Source organism: Lactuca saligna, chromosome 3 (assembly GCF_052625555.1).
Source record: "Lactuca saligna cultivar CGN05327 chromosome 3, ASM5262555v1, whole genome shotgun sequence".
Lineage (NCBI taxonomy): Eukaryota > Viridiplantae > Streptophyta > Magnoliopsida > Asterales > Asteraceae > Lactuca > Lactuca saligna.
Genome location: NC_136419.1, coordinates 224,554,663 through 224,574,522, shown reverse-complemented (window position 1 = coordinate 224,574,522; position 19,860 = coordinate 224,554,663).

Genomic DNA, 19,860 nt, shown 5'->3' with positions numbered 1-19,860 from the left:
TGTTGAGGATGTTTCGCTAGTGGTTTGCACAGGTTTGCCCGTTGAAGTTTTGGTTCCACTTGCACTCGGCACATCATATCTTGTTGGCTCATTAAGTGGTTCGGGTATGTATCTACCTTTCACTCTCCATGAAGTTTTCTGAGATACACCCTTTATCTCATCAGCGTTGTCTATTGGGGCCGACCAAAAAAATTCATCACATCCGCCAGCAGTGTCTTCTTCTACCATAGCTGCTAACTCTGCAGTTTGTTGTGGAGTGACACCTGGTACTGTGTAGACTTGATTTGGAGTGGTTTGTACTTTCTGGTAGACTACAGCTTTAGCCTTGAGAACTTTGGTTTTGTCAGTAGACGAGCGAGCGAACTCAACAAAGTTTTCAGAAATTAGGTTTTTGCGTGAATTAGGTTCACTTTTGATGAATTCTGAACAATCCACCACATCCTCTACAGAGATTTCACTCAGATCATCATCCCCATTAAGTTCAGATGCATTTTCAACATCAATTTTATTTTCGGAACTTAATTTGGCATTCAACGAGTCAAATTTCTGTACAGTTTCGGTTCTTAATTTCAATCTATCATTTTCGTCTAACAGATTTTTGAGCATGTCCTTATGGTCCTTGGACTTTATGTAAGATTCAATTTTGTCCAGACCTATTTTATATGCTAGAGAAACCTCGTCAGAAGATACAACGCTTTCACAGTTGTAGGCTTCAGCATCGATTTCATCCTCCTTTAACTCAAGGAAGGGTAAAATCATGTGATGTATCTTCTTCCCTATTTCACAATCAAGATGCAACTAAGTGATGTTAAAATAGAGTCGTTTAGCAATTAAAAAACACACATTTCACTGTTTAAGAAGTTTGAGATTGTCTCTTTGTAAATAAATTGATTCATCCTTAGATCTAATTAACTCCTTCTCTTTCTGCTCGATCCACATTCTCTTTTCCTCACTCTTTGATGAAATCCTGCTGATTTGATCAGTTAGGTTAGAATTTGTGACACGGGTTTGGGTGAGACTACTACTTATACTTGAAAATTTAGATTTTAAGCTATTTAATTCCTTTTCATAGTTACTAACAGGTATTTTTAGAGAGACAAGAATATTTTGTACCTTCTTGATCAACTCATCACATTCGTTGATCTGTGCACTGACAGGTTTAGCAGCGAAACACCTGTCCTCTCACTCCCTTTCGTCTTCAACTCCCCCGTCGGTTTTGTATCCTCTCAGTTGATACACGCCTTTGGTTACCACAAAGCACCTTCCTGTAACACGTTCTTCTTTTGCCAGCATAACCTTCCCATGAGTGGGCTTTCGGACTTCATCATCCTCGGAATATGTGGACCAAACTTCCACACCACCGAATTCATTACAGTTTTATGTACCCTACATAATTAAAGCATTCATTGTAGTATTTTAGCGGCATACTTTCTTTTCTTGATTTCCTCTAATCTTCTCAGGAGGCTCGCTTCCTCATCTTCTTCATTTGTCTTCTCTTCCTTCTTTCTCAGCATGCAATCTTTTGCAAAATGATTCTTGCCTCCACAGTAATGGCAGTCAAATCCTGAGTCTACTCCAACTTTCGCTTCTTTCTTTGACTCTTCAGACTTTGACCCCATATTCGGTTCCTCCTTGATCTTTTCGGTGTTGTAACTACCCTACCAGTTTCGGTTCTTGTTAGCTGGGAATTTCTTCTTAATAAATTTTCTAGGGTTAGACACCATCAAGGCATATTCATCGTCGGTTAGATCATAATTGGCAAGATATAATTCCTCTTCTTCTTCAATTGAGCTTTTTCCTTTAGAGATAAGAGCTAAAGAACCCAGATTGGAAACCACATTCGTTTTCTTAGACAGAGCACTTTCATGAGATTTCAAAATACCCACTAGTTTCGCCAAGGAGTGTGACTTGAACTGTTCATGAGCTTTCACTGTAGATACAACAGCCATCCATTCGGATCTGAGACCATTCATAAAAGTAACCTTTTGTTTGATAACCTTCCTTTCGATCCCATGTTTTATCATCTTGCTTAAAAGACGAGTGACGCGATCAAAGGCTTGAACAAGTTTCTCTTCAGGCTTCTTCTTAAAGTCTCCAAATTCAGACAACAAGAGAGTTTGAATTGAATGTTCCAAATCTTCATCAGTGGAATACAATTCTTTTAATCTATCCCAAATCTCTTTAGCCATGGCACAAGAACTTACCAAACGGAACGTATTTGACTACAGCACAAACCTAATCATCCTCAGAGCTTTTATGTTGCATTGAAACTTTTCCTTCTCGTCTTGAGGAATATCTTTGATGTCGTTAACAAGCTGATTGTATTCCTTTTGAGTTTTAACAATCTTAGAGGTGCTTGAGTGAGCAAATGGGCCAACGGTGATTGCTTCCCAGATCAAGTATCCATTGTCCTCCGATCCAATCACATAATCTTCGAAGTGATGCGTCCAGACTTCATAGTCTTGTGTATACAAGATTGGTATCCTTTTCGTCGAACCAATGTTGTTAGAGATGTTGATTGGATTGGCTTGTGAATCTTCCATGGACATTGTAATGACTTTTGATCAATAACCTGTAAAAGATCAGACTTGTAATATATCGTTAGGGTTAGATCAACAATTAATGAGATACGTTAATATGGAATAACAGCTCAATTAATATCAATCAATGCGGAATTAAAACCCTAATATTTCTTCGACATAAGAGATGTGTATGAATCACACAGCCTCCTGCTCTGATACCAATTGATGAGAACAAAAACTCTAGATCGATTAGATCTTTCACATGTATGATTATAGAGATCGAACAAATCAAAAACAGTATGAAAGTAAACACTGGATGGAATCAAATGTATGCTTATAATTCAAAACAAAGTCACGCCTCAGCAGAGCTCGACAAAGAACTTCCGCTGTAGAGGCGAGCTAGGGTTTACAAAACTTAGAGTAAATATAATAATGAAAGCGATCCCGACTAATACTGCATGCATGCAACTTATATACTAAACCCTAATACAAAACATGCACGGTTGGATAGGCCCAATACCGGCAATTAAAATTGGGCTAAGGATCGAGCCCATGATGCAATCTATTAACCCCAACATAAGGTGTTCAAAAACTTACGCCTCACTCCACCGATGTGTGTTGACTGTGTTGTTACATAGTCATATGTTTTGTTTGAGCATAGAAGTTCAGTCGGTTGTGGCAACTGAGCAGATTGGTGTGTTTCCCCTTTTAACCATTTCATGTGTAACTCTCAATTTTGTAGCTCTTCTCAACTCGCGTTTTAGTTACTTGCTAAGCGTGGATCTTGTTATTAATATATTTTTCGTTTCCAAAAAAAAAAAAACTTTAAAGTACATGAAGGTGGTTGTCAGCTTTCAAAAGATTACTAGTGTAACTGGACATAACAACTATATTTTGAAGATTGCAGATAGAAATCTGATTTGGTCGCTTTTTCTTTGTAGCCTTTAATTTGGTTATTTCTTCTTAGTAGCCTTTGTTTTGATCATTTCTTCTTTGTTTCAACAAGTGTAGAGATGATAGCTTTTTTTTTAGGTCATGGGTGAGGGAAAAGGTGAGAGTGATGGTTTTTTACTACAATTAATATAATAACAGTAATAAAGAATTAAAAGAAATAACAAATAATGTAAAACTATAAGAAAGGGAAATGGTGTCTTCTAAATTGGGATCTCTATATATATTAAAGCAGAAACCTAATTACATCACCTAAAACAATCTGGCCCCTTCAATGTTTTTCATTAATTATTTTAAACCACTGGATCAATTTCACTGATGTCATTGTAACAAATGGAAACTACAAATACGCCTTTGTTGCCGTCTATAACCATTTTTTCCTCCAAAATACGGATTGCTCTCTTCCTCTTTCTCTCTCTGATGAAGATAATATCAAGATCTGATGATCTCTCCGATTTCTATCCATGGTCTTCCTCCTCAAGAGCCAATGATCTCTCCAATTTATATCTATGTTCTTCTCCATGAATGCATCTCTTGCATCGTGTTTGTCACCAACAACTTCAAATTGAGATTCACTACGAAAGATTATTCCCAATGTACTTTTCTTCTTCTCAAGGTATTAGAATTTTTATGAATCTGCAACTGGTTTTCCATTTTGATTATTCTAACGAGAATTTTGATTTGAATCACTCTTATTTGAGTTTTAGGTTTATGTTATGCATATCCGATTTATGTTTCTATCTATGATTTTTTAGTAAGCAAATTGAAATGGTATTGATTCATTCGATATTTGACTACGATTAACGAAATCAAATAAGCTATTGTATGTGAAGCAAGGTGTAAACAAATATGTGAAAGCAGTCCTCTTGGGTAAAAATTCTTAAAAAAAGTACATTTTCGATTGACAAAATGGTTATAATTCTTTATAAAAGTTAAATTTGAAGATTGCTAAATAACTTGTATCATTTCAGATATTGACCCTTTCCTATAGAGCTCCAGAAGTCCTTTTGGGTGCTACTCATTATTCAACAGCTATTGACATGTGGTCTGTTGGATGCATATTTGGTACTCATTCTTTCTGAATTAATTAAGTCTGTTATGTATTAAGTAAAAAAAACACTAATATGTTCACCTTATTTGAAGACAGTAGTAGTCAGAACACAACCGATGGCATTATTACCACCTACACATACTATAATTATACTTCTGGATTCATCCATCATTGCAATCTTACTGATTTGGAGGTACTAATTTTGATTTCTACTACCAAATGTAACATCTCAAAAATACAGGACAGAATTATCATTTTAATTAAGTAATTACATAACAACATTAGTATAAAAACACTCATATGAATATCATAGGTCAAAGCCAAAGTGTCAATAATCAAAACATAGTATCATAAAACCGTATCAGAGTGTAATCCCAAAGATCCCGTGTGCGGAAATCATGGTGTGATACGTTGTGATCGAGCTGGATCCCTTCCTTTGAAAACAACGTACCTGAAATCAAAACTAAAAACCATAAGCATGAAGCTTAGTGAGTTCCCCCATCATACCACATACCACATAATGCCTATCCCTCGGTATCTTTCAACCGGTATCTATCTGGCATAACTGGGAGCTGGACTCCCTTTTGGTATCTTTCAACTGGTACTCGGGAACTAACCTCTCCTTTGGTATCTTTCAACTGGTAACTGTGAGCTGACCTCCCCTTTGATATCTTTCAACCGGTATCCAGGAACTGACCTCCCCTTCGGTATCTTCCAACCGGTATCCAGGGACTATTTCACCCCTATCACTATCACATAATAATAGGTCATGTACATATTGGATCCATGATAACATAACATAAATATAATGAATCACATAATGGCATATCATAACCATACTGGTCACATAATATCATATCATAAACATACTGCTCACACAATGGCATATCACAACCATACATGTCACATAAATAACATATCATAAACATACTACTAGCCATGCATGGGTTCTGTCCACCCCTTCGGTATCTTTCAACCGGTAATCGTCTTCGGTATCTTTCAACCGGTAACTGGAGACTATTGCACAACCTACTACTACTGACACATATCTCATAGCATCCCAGCACAATAAGCATATCAATTAATGGCAACCAGATAATTATCAAAAAGACAATCATCTCAAACATAATCACATACTGGTGGGCCGACATTGGTGCCTTAGACCGACCCCTACTGGAAGGTAACATACCTCACACGGCTGAAGTCCCGCAGACTCAACCCCACATTGCTGAAGTCCCGCAGACTCAACCCCAACTGCTAGATGATAGATTCCCGAACTGTCAACACCAAAATAACACCCAATTAATAATTGGGTTCCAATACATAATCATAAGTACATACTTTGGATAATTACTACATTACCCTAAACTTGGCTTTATGCGAGCCCAAGTCCCAATCCATAGGCCCACAAGTCAACTATGAGTCAAAGCCCATCATATGGCCCAATTTTCTAAATTAGGCCCAAACCCTTACAAGGTCTTACCATAAGGCCCAACCATTTATTCTAGTCCAACATTCAACATTCTAATGGCCCAATAACACATAATCATACAGGCCCAAACTATGGCCCATCTATGGCCCAATTTTCCAAATTGGGCCCAACTCCTCATATGGGCCTTACCACAAGCCCATTAATTAATCTTGTCCATTTGCTTCATCTTGGATGGCCCATTAATAAGGTCCAATAATAAATCCAAGTGAAATTAGGGTTTCACATAAATAATGATTAGGGTTAACTTTCCTACTTAACCCATTAAGGACTTAATCTTCTAAGCACTTAATCCATTAAGTCCATTATCGCTTAGATTAATCTTGCCAATGATTATTATTTATCATTGCACGTTATTAATAATTCCCGTGTGTTCCGATTAAATTCCCCAAAATTAGGGTTTTGATGGCATTAGGGTTTTCCAAACCCTAATTAGGGATTCCAACCCAAATACTAGCCCATTTATTACTTTGCTAGGCTTTAAGGTCATTTAGGGCTTTATTGGGCCTGTTCAGGTATCTTTGGGTCAATTAGGGTCCATTAGACCCGTTAGGGTTTCCTTACGCCCATTGATCACATGTTTGGGCTTTTATGTCTATTAAGCCTCATTGGGCCTATTAGGGTTTCAAGGCCAATTAAGGTTGTAGTCCCTTGTCCAAACTAGAAATCCCAACACAACTAAGCACACCGCCACCCGACACGGCGGCCGGTGGTGGTTTGATTTTTTCCTTTTCATTATTTCGTGATGGTTATAGTTTACAATGCTAATTCTCAAAATAAACACAAAGTAACAAAATAAACAAACACAACCACCCTATGGTGGCCGGTGGAGGCCTTTCTCATAATTTTCAGCCAAATAAAGTCACACACTACAATCGGAACACACTCACCCACACGTTCCTGCTTGCAAAGTTAATCCAATACCCACCTGTGGTGGGTGGCGATGGCAGCAGCACCTAAAATGACGGTAGCAGCGGTGGTTGCGGCAACGAACCGGAGAAGAGGAAGCTTTCACAACGTCACAGCCACTTTCCAGTTCTTTCCGGCTTCTCCTGACGTCCTCATTGTTCCTTTCATCGCTTCATGTTCTTCACCAGTGATGACCTTTTCCTCCTGATGGAAAGAGCTGGTCGGATGCATCCCAATCGTGACGAGCCCTTGGTGACGGCGACGGCGTTCATAAACCGATGTGTATCTGCGGGAGGACACGGAGGAAGCGATAACATCAAACATAGCAAACACAACCTTCGAGCATCACGACTAGAAACCGACTCCTCCCCCCCCCCTTCCTTGTTAGTGGTAAGATGACAATGGCGCTTATGGTGGTCTTTGGCTTCGATTGCAGCGGTAGCGGAAGGTGGTGGAGTGGCATCGGAGATCGTGAGAGTGGAGGTGGCGGTTGGAGATCTCCGATGATAGCAACTGCACCCTCTTAGCTAGGGTTAGGGTTTGTTGTGACATATATACCCACCTCCACACCAAACTTGTTACCATAATGGCAAGACTGACCCCTCCCCATGATATTTTCTTTCAAAATAACGTCGTATTTTACATAGCAGCCCCCTCGCATCCAAAATCCTTTCACAATCAGTCCATAAGTTACCATTTGAACCTCACCATCTGAAACCCTTTACAAATTAGATACACAATTTACCAAACAATTCCCCAATGTCTTAATTATAACATATTCAGCCCCTCCGCCTCATTTCTTTTAAAAAATAATCTCGGTAATTACCACAGAGCCCCTGTCTTCATAAATATTTATAAAATGAGTCTCAAACTCATGCTTTTAACCCCCGACTTCTAAAAATGTGGCAATTAACTCCTCGAACCCAACACCCTACATTTATAATTATTTATTTTAGGCTACCATTCGTTCATTAATTAATTTATTTAACAAATAAGTAAACGAGTGTTACACCAAACTTTCTTATAATTTGTCAACATTTAGGATCTTTACCCTAATTAAAATAAAATTTTGTTCGGAATCATATCGATTAGTTCTATTTTGCAGCATGATACAATTATATTTCAACTATTTTTTAAAAGTATATACACATTATATAATCCTACTTTTCAAATCTTCAATAGGATCCCAATATTTGACTTTACCGCTTATACTTTGGCCAAAAAGTTACTTCTTCATCCATTAATCTTTGGCTTAAGCCACTGAGTTCGTTATTCCACAAACAAGATTTTATAACAATAATTTTTTTAGTTGTTCGTAACAAACTATGTTGACCAAGTCTATTATTGTCAATTTGTTTTAAGTTTAAATAACAAACTATGTTGACCAAGTATATTATTGTCAATTTGTTTTAAGCTTAAAGGTAATCTTCTTAATCTTTGGCCTAAGCCACTGAGTTTGTTATTCCACAAACAAGATTTTATAACAATAATTTTTTTATTGTGTTGACCAAGTCTATTATTGTTGATTTGTTTTAAACTTAAATAACAAACAACGTTGAGATGTGGTATGTTAGCTGCATATTAGGTACTTGTTCTTTCTGAATTAATTAAGTGTGTTATGTTTTAAGTAAAAAAAAAACACTAATTTGTTCTTCAAATTTAAAGACAACAGTAGTCAGAACACAGTCGATGACATTATTACCACCTAAACATACTATGATTATACTTTTGGATTCATCCATCATTGCAATCTTACTGATTTGGGGGAACTAATTTTGATTTCTACTACCAAACTTTCTTATAATTTGTCAAAATTTATGATATTTACCCTAATTAAGAGATTTTTTTTTGGAATCATATTAATTAGTTCTGTTTTGTAGCATGATACAATTATATTTCAACTAATGTTTAAAAGTATATACACATTATATCATCCTACTTTGCAAATCTCCAATAGGATCCCAATATTTGACTTTGCCAGTTAAACTTTGGCTAAAAATTTACTTATCGAGCCTTTAATCTTTGGCTTAAGCCAATGGGTTTATTATTCCACAAACAAGATTTTATAACAATAATTTTTTTTAATTGTTCGTAACAAAATATATTGACCACGTCTATTATTGTCAATTTGTTTTAAGTTTAAATAACAAACTATGTTGACCAAGTCTGTTATTGTCAACTTGTTTTAAGTTTTAAGGTAATCTCATTAATCTTTGGCTTAAGCCACTGAGTTTGTTATTCCACAAACAATATTTTATAACAATAACTTTTTATTGTTCATAACAAACCATGTTGAGCAAGTCTATTATTGTCAATTTGTTTTAAAGTTAAATAACAAACTATGTTGACATGTAGTCTGTTGGCATATTTGAAGACAGAAGTAGTCAGAACAGAGCTGATGGCATTGTTACCACCTACACATACTATGATTATACTTCTTAATTCATCCATCATTGCAATCTTACTGATTTGGAGGTACTAATTTTGATTTCTACTACCAAACTTTCTTATAATTCGTCAACATTTAGGATCTTTACCCTAATTAAAAGAAAATTATGTTTGGAATCATATTGATTATTAGTCTATTTTACAACATGATAAATTATATTAAAACTCTTTTTGAAAAGTATATACACATTATATCATCCTACTTTGCAAATATGCAATAGGATCCCAATATTTAACTTTACTGGTTAGACTTTGGCCAAAAAGTTACTTCTTTATCCCTTAATCTTTGGCTTAAGCCACTGAGTTTGTTATTCCACAAACAAGATTTTATAAAATTAATTTTTTAAATTGTTCATAACAAACTATGTTGACCAAGTCTATTATTGCAATTTGTTTTAAGTTTAAATAACAAACTATGTTGACCAAGTCTATTATTGTCAATTTGTTTTAAGTTTAAAGGTAATATCCTTAATCTTTGACTTAAGCCACTGAGTTTGTTATTCCACAAACAAGACTTTATAACAATAATTTTTTTATTGTTCGTAACAAACTATGTTGACCAAGTTTATTATTGTCAATTTGTTTTAAGTTTAAAGGTAATTTCCTTATGCCCAAGCGGATAATTTTCAACGCGTGCACATACTCTACAAATTTTAATTTCTTTCATAAATCTGATGTTCTTAATTATGCAGATTATCATTCAAATTATACCATCAATCATAAACACTTTTCAAAATAATTATATGTATATTTATCATGTTTCAATACATAGAATCAAGACATTTATGATTAAATCGTTTAAAAAGGAAATATTATCAATAAATCTTTTGAAATTCATGCACCCTTATCAATTTCAAATCGAGCCATTTAATTATATCTTATTAATTATGGATGTAAATCACATATTTTTATAACTATTTTAACTTAATATAATATCAGGACTCATGTTTTCCAATTATACCATTTTTCATATTTTGTTATGATACATAGATATAGATATCTTATAAAATCATTGTTTACCATTCTATATATCCTTATTAATCCTATATAATATTATGTATCATACAAATCACGAATAAAAAATTGTTTCTTCAACCTCTCAATCACGAAGAAAAATTGTTTCTTCAACCTCTATTTACACTTGCTACTGCCTACTTCCATCATCCATCATCCATAACAGGTTCCATTATCATCTGCAGCGTTTGTTTTTCTTGTTATATTATGAATTATGTATCGAATGGTATTTTGAATATGTTTATCATGTTTGCAAACTGTTTTATTTTTTCCTTTCTTTCGTGTTAAAATATTTAATAACTCTAACTCTTCTTAATTCACATTGTGTCATCAAACTTCCTTTGCCGAATGCTATTTGATTTCCGTCTTTATTGAATTGAAAACTGTTTTTTGGTGAAAATGTGGGTTACACTTTTTCCTTTATTAAAACAACAATCATGACAGCAACAATCATTGTCAAGGTGCATAAAACCAACATGCTAGAATATATCGATGTATTAGGCAACAATGTTTACAAATAATATGGACCATTTATGTTACAATCTCCTAAATAAACATGTATTCAATATATTCTGCCACAAAGATCAAAAGATAATTTCACTTCCAATGTTGTCCCATATTATCATTAATAACAATTATGTTTCAACTATTTTTTTAAAAGTAAGTACACATTATATCATCCTACTTTGCAAATCTGCAATACGATCCCAATATCTGACTTTACCGCTTAAACTTCGGTCTAAAAGTTACTTCTTCATACCTTAATTTCTGGCTTAAGCCACCGATTTTGTTATTCCACAAACAAGATTTTATAACAATAATTTTTTATTATTGTTCGTAACACACTATGTTGACCAAGTCTATTATTGTAACAACGTGAATTTTCAAAAAGATTTTTCATTTTTCAAACAATATAAACCATCATATAATATTCTCAAATCTCATGTTTAGCAAATATCATCATAATAAATATACATCCCAAGATCATAAAATAAATCTTCCGTTAGTGTGTACAGATCATGCTGACGCCTTCCCACGGTCCTCGCTAGTACCTGAAACCCATAACACAACAACCGTAAGCATAAATGCTTAGTGAGTTCCACAAAATACCACTTACACACATACGTCGTTCCAGGCCATGACCTTCCGGTCCATGTGTCTCAAGGGACTTCCGTCCCAACCCAGTAAACCATCCGGTCCTACCCGTGTCGACCTTCCGATCCATGACTCCCTGACCTTCCGGTCCACATCATAATGCCTTCCGGCCCATAACAAGCATATCATACATAACACATACAAAACGGTCAACTAATCACATACAATGCATGCATCTTATAGCATATCCGACCTTCCGGTCACACATAGCCCTTCCAGGTACAGTATAGTGAGAAGACTCACCTCTGATATCTCGGTAAATCACTGACTCGAAGAAATACGATCTAGCCTCCACCTAAACACATAAAACAAATACCCCCATAAATATAACTATACTCCAACCTTTCTTAACATGCTCAGAAGGGTAAAAGACCATTTTACCCCTCTTCTGGCTCAAAAAGCCTCATTGCTAACCAAACCCTAAAAGTCAACTAAAGTCAACGGTCAAACTTTGACCCGACTCGGCGAGTGCACTTGGGCAACTCGGCGAGTCCACCTGTGTCCACTTAACTCCTTAATCCCATTTAACACGTCAAGTCCCTCTCTTTGCTCGACGAGTCCCCAAGCAAGAATCGCAGGGCTACCTTGACTCAACTCGCCGAGTCCCAAGAACAACTCGGCGAGTACATGCCATGCACAAATTCTATTGACCTCCTGAGGTCAGATCTGTTCCTCAAATCCATAGATCTATCCTTCCCAAGCAATATAATCATGTAAAGCTCGAAACTTGATGCTTATATATATACATAATGGCATCAAATGTTGATTTAGTCCCAAAAATGGCAACCTAAGTCCAATCAACACACAAGGACTCATAAAGCTTAATGGATTGAAGTCTTTGGACCACTTTGAGTCCAAATCAAAGCATAGACTCGATAAGGGACCAATTGCTCCACATAAACATCCTCAAAAGAGGTTAGAAAACCCTAATCTCTAAGTTCAATACCAAAACTGAAGAAGTTCTGAATGAATACCTCAAGTTGAAGTCTCTGGACTCTGAAACCACTTGAATCACACCTCCTTCAGTCTCCTCTTGCTCTTGATCACCTTCTTTTTGCCAAACCAATGATAGAAAGATCAATTATGGCTTCTCCTTCCTCCCAAACGATATAGATCACTAAGGGTGCTCTCAAGGGACTGGTAGCCGCAATGAAAGGCTAAGAGTGCCCTTAAATAGGCTCCAACCCCAGAGGATTAGGGTTTCATTAAACAGCATGGACTCGCTGAGTCCAATACGAACTCGGATGATCAACCACGACCCTACTCAGCGAGTCTACGCATCAAATCGCTGAGTTCCTTCACATAATCCAAAAAAATAAATATTAAAATAATATACCTTGGATTCCAGATGTTACAATTCTCCCCCACTAGAATCAGAGTTCGCCCTCGAAGTCTCATTCTGCAAACAACTCAGGATGCTGCTCACGCATCTCGTGCTCCGGCTCCCAAGTCAGCTATGACCCCTTCCTATGATGCCACTGCACTTGCACAAAAGGCACTTCCTTGTTCTTCATAACCTTGACCTTCCGATCCCTAATTTCCACCGGTCTCTCAACATAGTTCAGGCCTGCGTCCACCTGAATATCCTCTAATGGTACCACTGCTGACTCGTCGGCTATACACTTCCTCAACTGCGACACGTGAAAAGTGTCGTGAATTTGACCCAACTCCGCAGGTAGATCCAAATGGTAGGCTACCCTGCCTACCCTCGCGATTACTCTGAAAGGTCAAATATATCAAGGCCCCAACTTGCCCCTCTTCCTGAATCGGATCACTCCTTTCCAAGGAGAGACCTTTAAGAGTACGAAGTCACCAACATGAAATTCAAGTTCGGACCTACACCTGTCCGCATAAATCTTCTGGCGACTCTGAGCGGTCAACAACCTCTGCCTGACCTGTTGTATCTGCTCAGTCTTCTAAAGTACGATCTTTGTACTACCCATTACACGTTGCGCCACCTCTCCCCAACAAATGGGGGTCCGACACCTCCTCACATACAACAGCTCAAAGATTGGAATACCTATGCTCGAATGATGGTTGTTGTTGTACGAAAACTCTGCCAAGGGTAAATATGTGTCCCAACTTACGCCAAAATCCAAAACACATGCTCGGAGCATATCCTCGAGTGTCTGAATCATCCGCTCACTCTGCCTGTCCGTTTGTGGGTGGTATACGGTACTAAAATGTAGCCTCGTACCCAACTCCTCGTGAAACTTCTTCCAAAATCTGGAAGTAAATCGTATGTCTCGATCTGAAACAATCAACATCGGAACCCCATGCCGTGTTACCACCTCCCTTACATACAACTGTGCCAACCTCTCAGCAGAAGAGCTCTCACTGATAGCAAGAAAATGAGTGCTCTTCTTTAACCTATCCATAATCACCCAAATTGCATCGAATCCCCTAGCAGTCCTTGGATATTTGGTGATAAAATCCATGGTAATCTGTTCCCACTTCCACTCGGGGATCTCCAGCAGCTGTAGCTTACCATGCGGACGCTGGTGCTCGGCCTTAACCTGGCGACAAGTTAGGCACCTCTTAATGAACCATGCAACATCCCTTTTCATATAGGGCCACCAATACTCCTTCTTTAGGTCCAAATACATCTTAGTGGCCCCGAGATGGATCGAGAACTTCGATCGATGTGCCTCTTCCATCAAAATGGTATGCGTCCCACCCACAAACGGTACCCAAATCCGACCCTGAAATGTCATAAGTCCCCGGCTATCGGTGACGAACTTCGATACCTGCCCGACAACTCACTCCCTCTTTCGGTTTTCTGGTCTCACAGCCTCAGCCTGGGCCCCTCGAATGGTGTCCAATACCGGAGTCATCACTGTAAACCTCAAACAAACGTCTCGAATCAGGGTGCTCTCTGCCCTACGGCTCAAAGCATCGGCTACGACATTAGCCTTGCCCAGGTGGTATAGGATCTCACAATCATAATCCTTCACCACATCCAACCATCTCCTCTGGTGCATATTCAGGTTGGGCTGATCCATCAAGTACTTCAGACTCTTGTGGTCCGTGTATATGGTACACCGAACCCCATACAGATAGTGACGCCAGATCTTGAGGGCAAACACCACAACCCCCAGCTCCAGATCGTGGGTGGGATATCTCGACTCATGAGGCTTCAGTTGCCTCGATGCATACGCTATCACGTGCCCCCTTTGCATAACCACTACCCCTAACCCAGATATTGATGCATCACAGTATACGACAAAATCCTCCATCCCTTCCGGGAGTGCGAGCACCGGGGCTTCGCACAACTTCTGGCGAAGTGTCTCAAATGAGGATTGTTGCTCCGGACCCCATGAAAATGCGATACCCTTCCGGGTCATCTTGGTAAGTGGCACGGCGATCTTGTAGAAATCCCTAATAAACCTCTGATAATAGCCTCCCAATCCCAAAAAGCTCCTGATCTCAGTGGGTGATCTCGGCACCTCCCATCTCATCACCGCCTCGATCTTGGCCGGATCGACCAATATCCCTTTCTGGACCTCTCGTAACCAGAAATCACACTTGGAGAATTTGGCATACAACCTCTACGATCTTAGAACTCCAAGGATCTCCCTCCAATTCTCCTCATGTTGCTCTCTAGACCTCGAATATACCAAAATATCATCAATGAATACGATCACCAACCAATCCAGCATCGGCCTGCACACTCTGTTCATGAGATCCATGAACGCAGCTGGGGCATTGGTGAGCCCAAAAGGCATCACCACAAACTCGTAATGTCCATAACGAGTTCTGAATGCAGTCTTCTGGATATCTTCATCCCGAACCCTCATCTGATGATAGCCCAACCTCAAGTCTCTCTTAGAAAAACCAAGATGCCCCCTGCAACTGACCGAACAGGTCATCGATCCTCGACAACGGATACCGGTTCTTGACCGTCAACTTGTTCAACTCCCGGTAATCAAAAACACATCTGGTGTGAACCATCCTTCTTTTTGACAAAAAGGATCGACGCTCCCCACAGTGAACTACTCGGTCGAATAAACCCATTCCCCAACACTCCTGAAGCTACGAGGATAATTCCTGCATCTCTGGTGGTGCGAGGCGATAAGGCGCCTTGGCGATAGGTGCTGCTCCCGGAACCAAATCGATACGGAACTCCACTTGTCTATCCGGAGGCACGCCTGGCAGTTCCTCGGGAAAAACATCCAGAAACTCGCACACTATCGGGACCTCATAAATCAAACTTGGCCTCCCCGTGGCCATTCGTGTGTCCATCACATAAGCTACAAACCCACGACAACCTTGCTGTAAACTCTGCCTTGACATGGCAGCCGAACAAAACACCGACCCAGGATGCATACCCCCGCCGTACACGGTAAGAACTCCCCCACTAGGGTCTCGTATGGTCACCAGTTGTCTCTCGCAGTCAATAACCGCTCCAAACTTACTCAACCAGTCCATGCCCACGATGACACAAACATCTCCCACCGCGATAGGAACTAGATCAATTGGGAACTTGATGCGAAAAATCTCAATCACATCCTCGAATCACCTCGGTGGCATACACCGCTTTCTCATCAGCTATGGAAACCCTCAGGGGTCGACTCATCACCTCCCGACTAACACTGATGTGCTGACTAAAAGCCAAAGATACAAAAGACCGACTCGCACCCGAGTCAAATAATACCAAGGCAGATACATAATTCACAAGAAGAGTACCTACGCATATCATAATATAAGCATGATATCTCAACATGAAAGTAAATACATGAAAGAATACATACCAGCCATGACATCGGGCGCCGTGCGGACCTCCTCCGCAGTCAACTGGAAAGCTCTCCCACGAGCCTTCGGAGCCTCGGCCTTCGTCGGTCGAATCTCGGTAACCTTAGCAGCAGGCGCAGATCCCTGCGCTGATCCCAGGTGTACTTGAGGACACTCGGCCTTCCGATGGCCTGTCTGGTTGCAATGGAAGCAAACCATAAATCCTTTCGGGTAATCCCTGGCGATATGCCCCTCCTTTCCACATTTGTAGCAAGCACCCGATCGACAGGCCCCCTCATGACCCTTGCTGCACTTCCCGCAAGTGCGACCCTTCTGGACTCCCGTCCTCGAATCGGCGGACTTGGTCCGCTTGGCTGCCGGATGAGACTGAGCCGGCAGCCGATCCATCCTCTGAGACTCAGCCTCCTCCCTGGCCTGAGTCTCCAAATCAATCTCCCTCTTTCAGGAATTTGCTTGGAGCTCAGTAAATGTCTGGTATGTCGAGTTCGACACGAACTCCCGAATGTCCCTCCTCAAAATACCCAAATATCGGCTCATCCGTGCATGCTCAGTAGACACCTGCTCAGGGTAGAACATCGCCCTCTCATGAAACTTCCAAGTGACCATAATAACCAAATCATTACCTGCTTGAGGGTCAAGAACTCCTGAATCATTTGTTCCCTCTCCACCGTGGGAGCATACTCGTCTCTGAACATGGTGGTGAACCTCTCCTAAGTCACTGCTGAAATCTCTGCAAGAGTGAAGTTCGATGTCACAAACTTCCACCAATCCTTCGCTCCTAGGCGAAGCTGGTTCAAAGTGAACCATACCCTCAGATGCTTCGAACATGAACACGTATAGAAGCATCCCTCAATGTCAGCAATCCATCTCATTGCAGCGATCGGATCCTACGTCCCATCAAACTCAGGTGGCTTCGTGTTGCTGAACTCCCGAAACAACAACGAGTCACCTCCCTGAGGTCTGGCAGCAGCCACAACTGTTGTAGCTGCAGCGGCTACAACCTCAGTCACTGCGGCATATCGCTCATCAAAAGTCTCCAACAGTGTGGTCTTGATAGACCCAAACATCTCCGGAAACTCTACCCTGATTGCCGCAGCCACCTCATCGTGGATCATCTAACGAAGCTCCTCGTCACTCACACTGCTCTCCCCAGGTCTGTGGCGTGTCCCAATCATAATACCTCTGAAATACAACATAAAAATATCAGAGACTCGATCGAGCATACTCGCACTCGATAACGCAACCCTACTCGACCTCCAATACCCAAAGGATTCTTACTTGGGCTGCCCACTGATCTGGTGTCTTCAGTAGTACGGGCCCTATACTACTGATTACACCGCATCAGCATTCACCCCAAATCCTCCTCCTTGGATCCCGAAACGCAATTACTCTATTTACGCTATGCATTGCCTACCTACTCGCTATCAAGGCATCTCATAGCAGTAGGATTCTCTTAGACTAAGGCATCACAAATCAGGCCACTCTAGTCCTAATATGAATACCTAGTCTACTCTAGCATGCATAACATATCATAGCATGTCTCATAACACATATTGTAAGGGTATTTCGGGGATTTACTGTTCGGACGTTGGCTGACCGTATACACTGTTCATTTTTTGGTTATCTCAAAACCTCTTATAAAACTTTGTTTTTTTTTTACTATTGGAAAATTTTTCTCAAATCCTCAATTTGAGTTCAGTTACGCCCGAAGGTGCACCCGAATCCCTCAAACCAAGGCTCTGATACCAACTTGTAACAACGTAAATTTTAAAAAAGATTTTTCATTTTTCAAACAATATAAACCATCATATAATATTCTCAAATCTCATGTTTAGCAAATGTCATCATAATAAATATACATCCCAAGATCATAAAATAAATCTTCTGTCAGTGTGTACAGATCATGTCAACGCCTCCCCACGGTCCTCGCTAGTACCTGAAACCCATAACACAACAACTGTAAGCATAAATGCTAAGTGAGTTCCCCAAAATACCACTTACACACATACGCCCTTCCAGGCCATGACCTTCCGGTCCATGTGTCTCAGGGGACTTCCGTCCCAACCCAGTAAACCTTCTGGTCCTACCCGTGTCGACCTTCCGGTCCACGACTCCCTGACCTTCCAGTCCACATATGCCTTCCGGTCCATAACAAGCATAGCATACATAGCACATACAAAACGGTCAACTAATCACATACAATGCATACATCTTATAGCATATCCGACCTTCCGGTCACACATAGGTACCCTTCCAGGTACAGTATAGTGAGAAGACTCACCTCTGATATCTCGATAAATCACTGACTCGGTAAAAGACCATTTTACCCCTCTTCTGGCTCCCATAAATATACTATACTCCAACCTTTCTTAACATCCTCAGAAGGGTAAAAGACCATTTTACCCCTCTTCTGGCTCAAAAGGCCTCACTGCTAACCAAACCCTAAAAGTCAACCAAAGTCAACGGTCAAACTTTGACCCGACTCGGCGAGTGCACTTGGGCAACTCGGCGAGTCCACCTGTGTCCACTTAACTCCTTAATCCCATTTAACACGTCGAGTCCCTCCCTTTACTCGATGAGTCCCCAGGCAAGAATCACGGGGCTACCTTGACTCAACTCGGCGAGTCCCAAGAACAAATCGGCGGGTACATGCCATGCACAAATTCTATTGACCTCCTGAGGTCAGATCTGTTCCTCAAATCCATAGATCTGAACTTCCCAAGCAATATGATCACGTAAAGCTTGAAACTTGATGCTTATATATATACATAATGGCATCAAATGGTGATTTAGTCCCAAAAATGGCAACCTAAGTCCAATCACCCCACAAGGACTCATACAGCTTAATGGATTGAAGTCTCTGGACCTCTTTGAGTCCAGATCCAAAGCATAGACTCGATAAGGGACCAATTGCTCCACATAAACATCCTCAAAAGAGGTTAGAAAACCCTAATCTCTAAGTTCAATACCAAAACTGAAGAAGGTCCGAATGAATACCTCAAGTTGAAGTCTCTGGACTCTGAAACCACTTGAATCACACCTCCTTCAGTCTCCTCTTGCTCTTGATCACCTTCTTTTTGCCAAACCAAGGATAGAAAGATCAATTGTAGCTTATCCTTCCTCCCAAACGATATAGATCACTAAGGGTGCTCTCAAGGGACTGGTAGCCGCAATGGAAGGCTAAGAGTACCCTTAAATAGGCTCCAACCCCGGAGGATTAGGGTTTCATTAAACAGCGTGGACTCGCCGAGTCCACTCATGGACTCACCGAGTCCAATGCAAACCCGGATGATCAACCACGACCCTACTCGGCGAGTCTACGCATCAACTCGTCGAGTTCCTTCACATAATCCAAAAAAATAAATATTAAAATAATATACCTGGGATTCCGGATGTTACAATTATTGTCAATTTGTTTAAGTTTAAATAACAAACTATGTTGACCAAGTCTATTATTGTCAATTTGTTTTAAGTTTAAAGGTAATCTCCTTAATATTTGACTTAAACCACTGATTTTGTTATTCCACAAACAAGTTTTTATAACAATATTTTTTTTATTGTTCTTAATA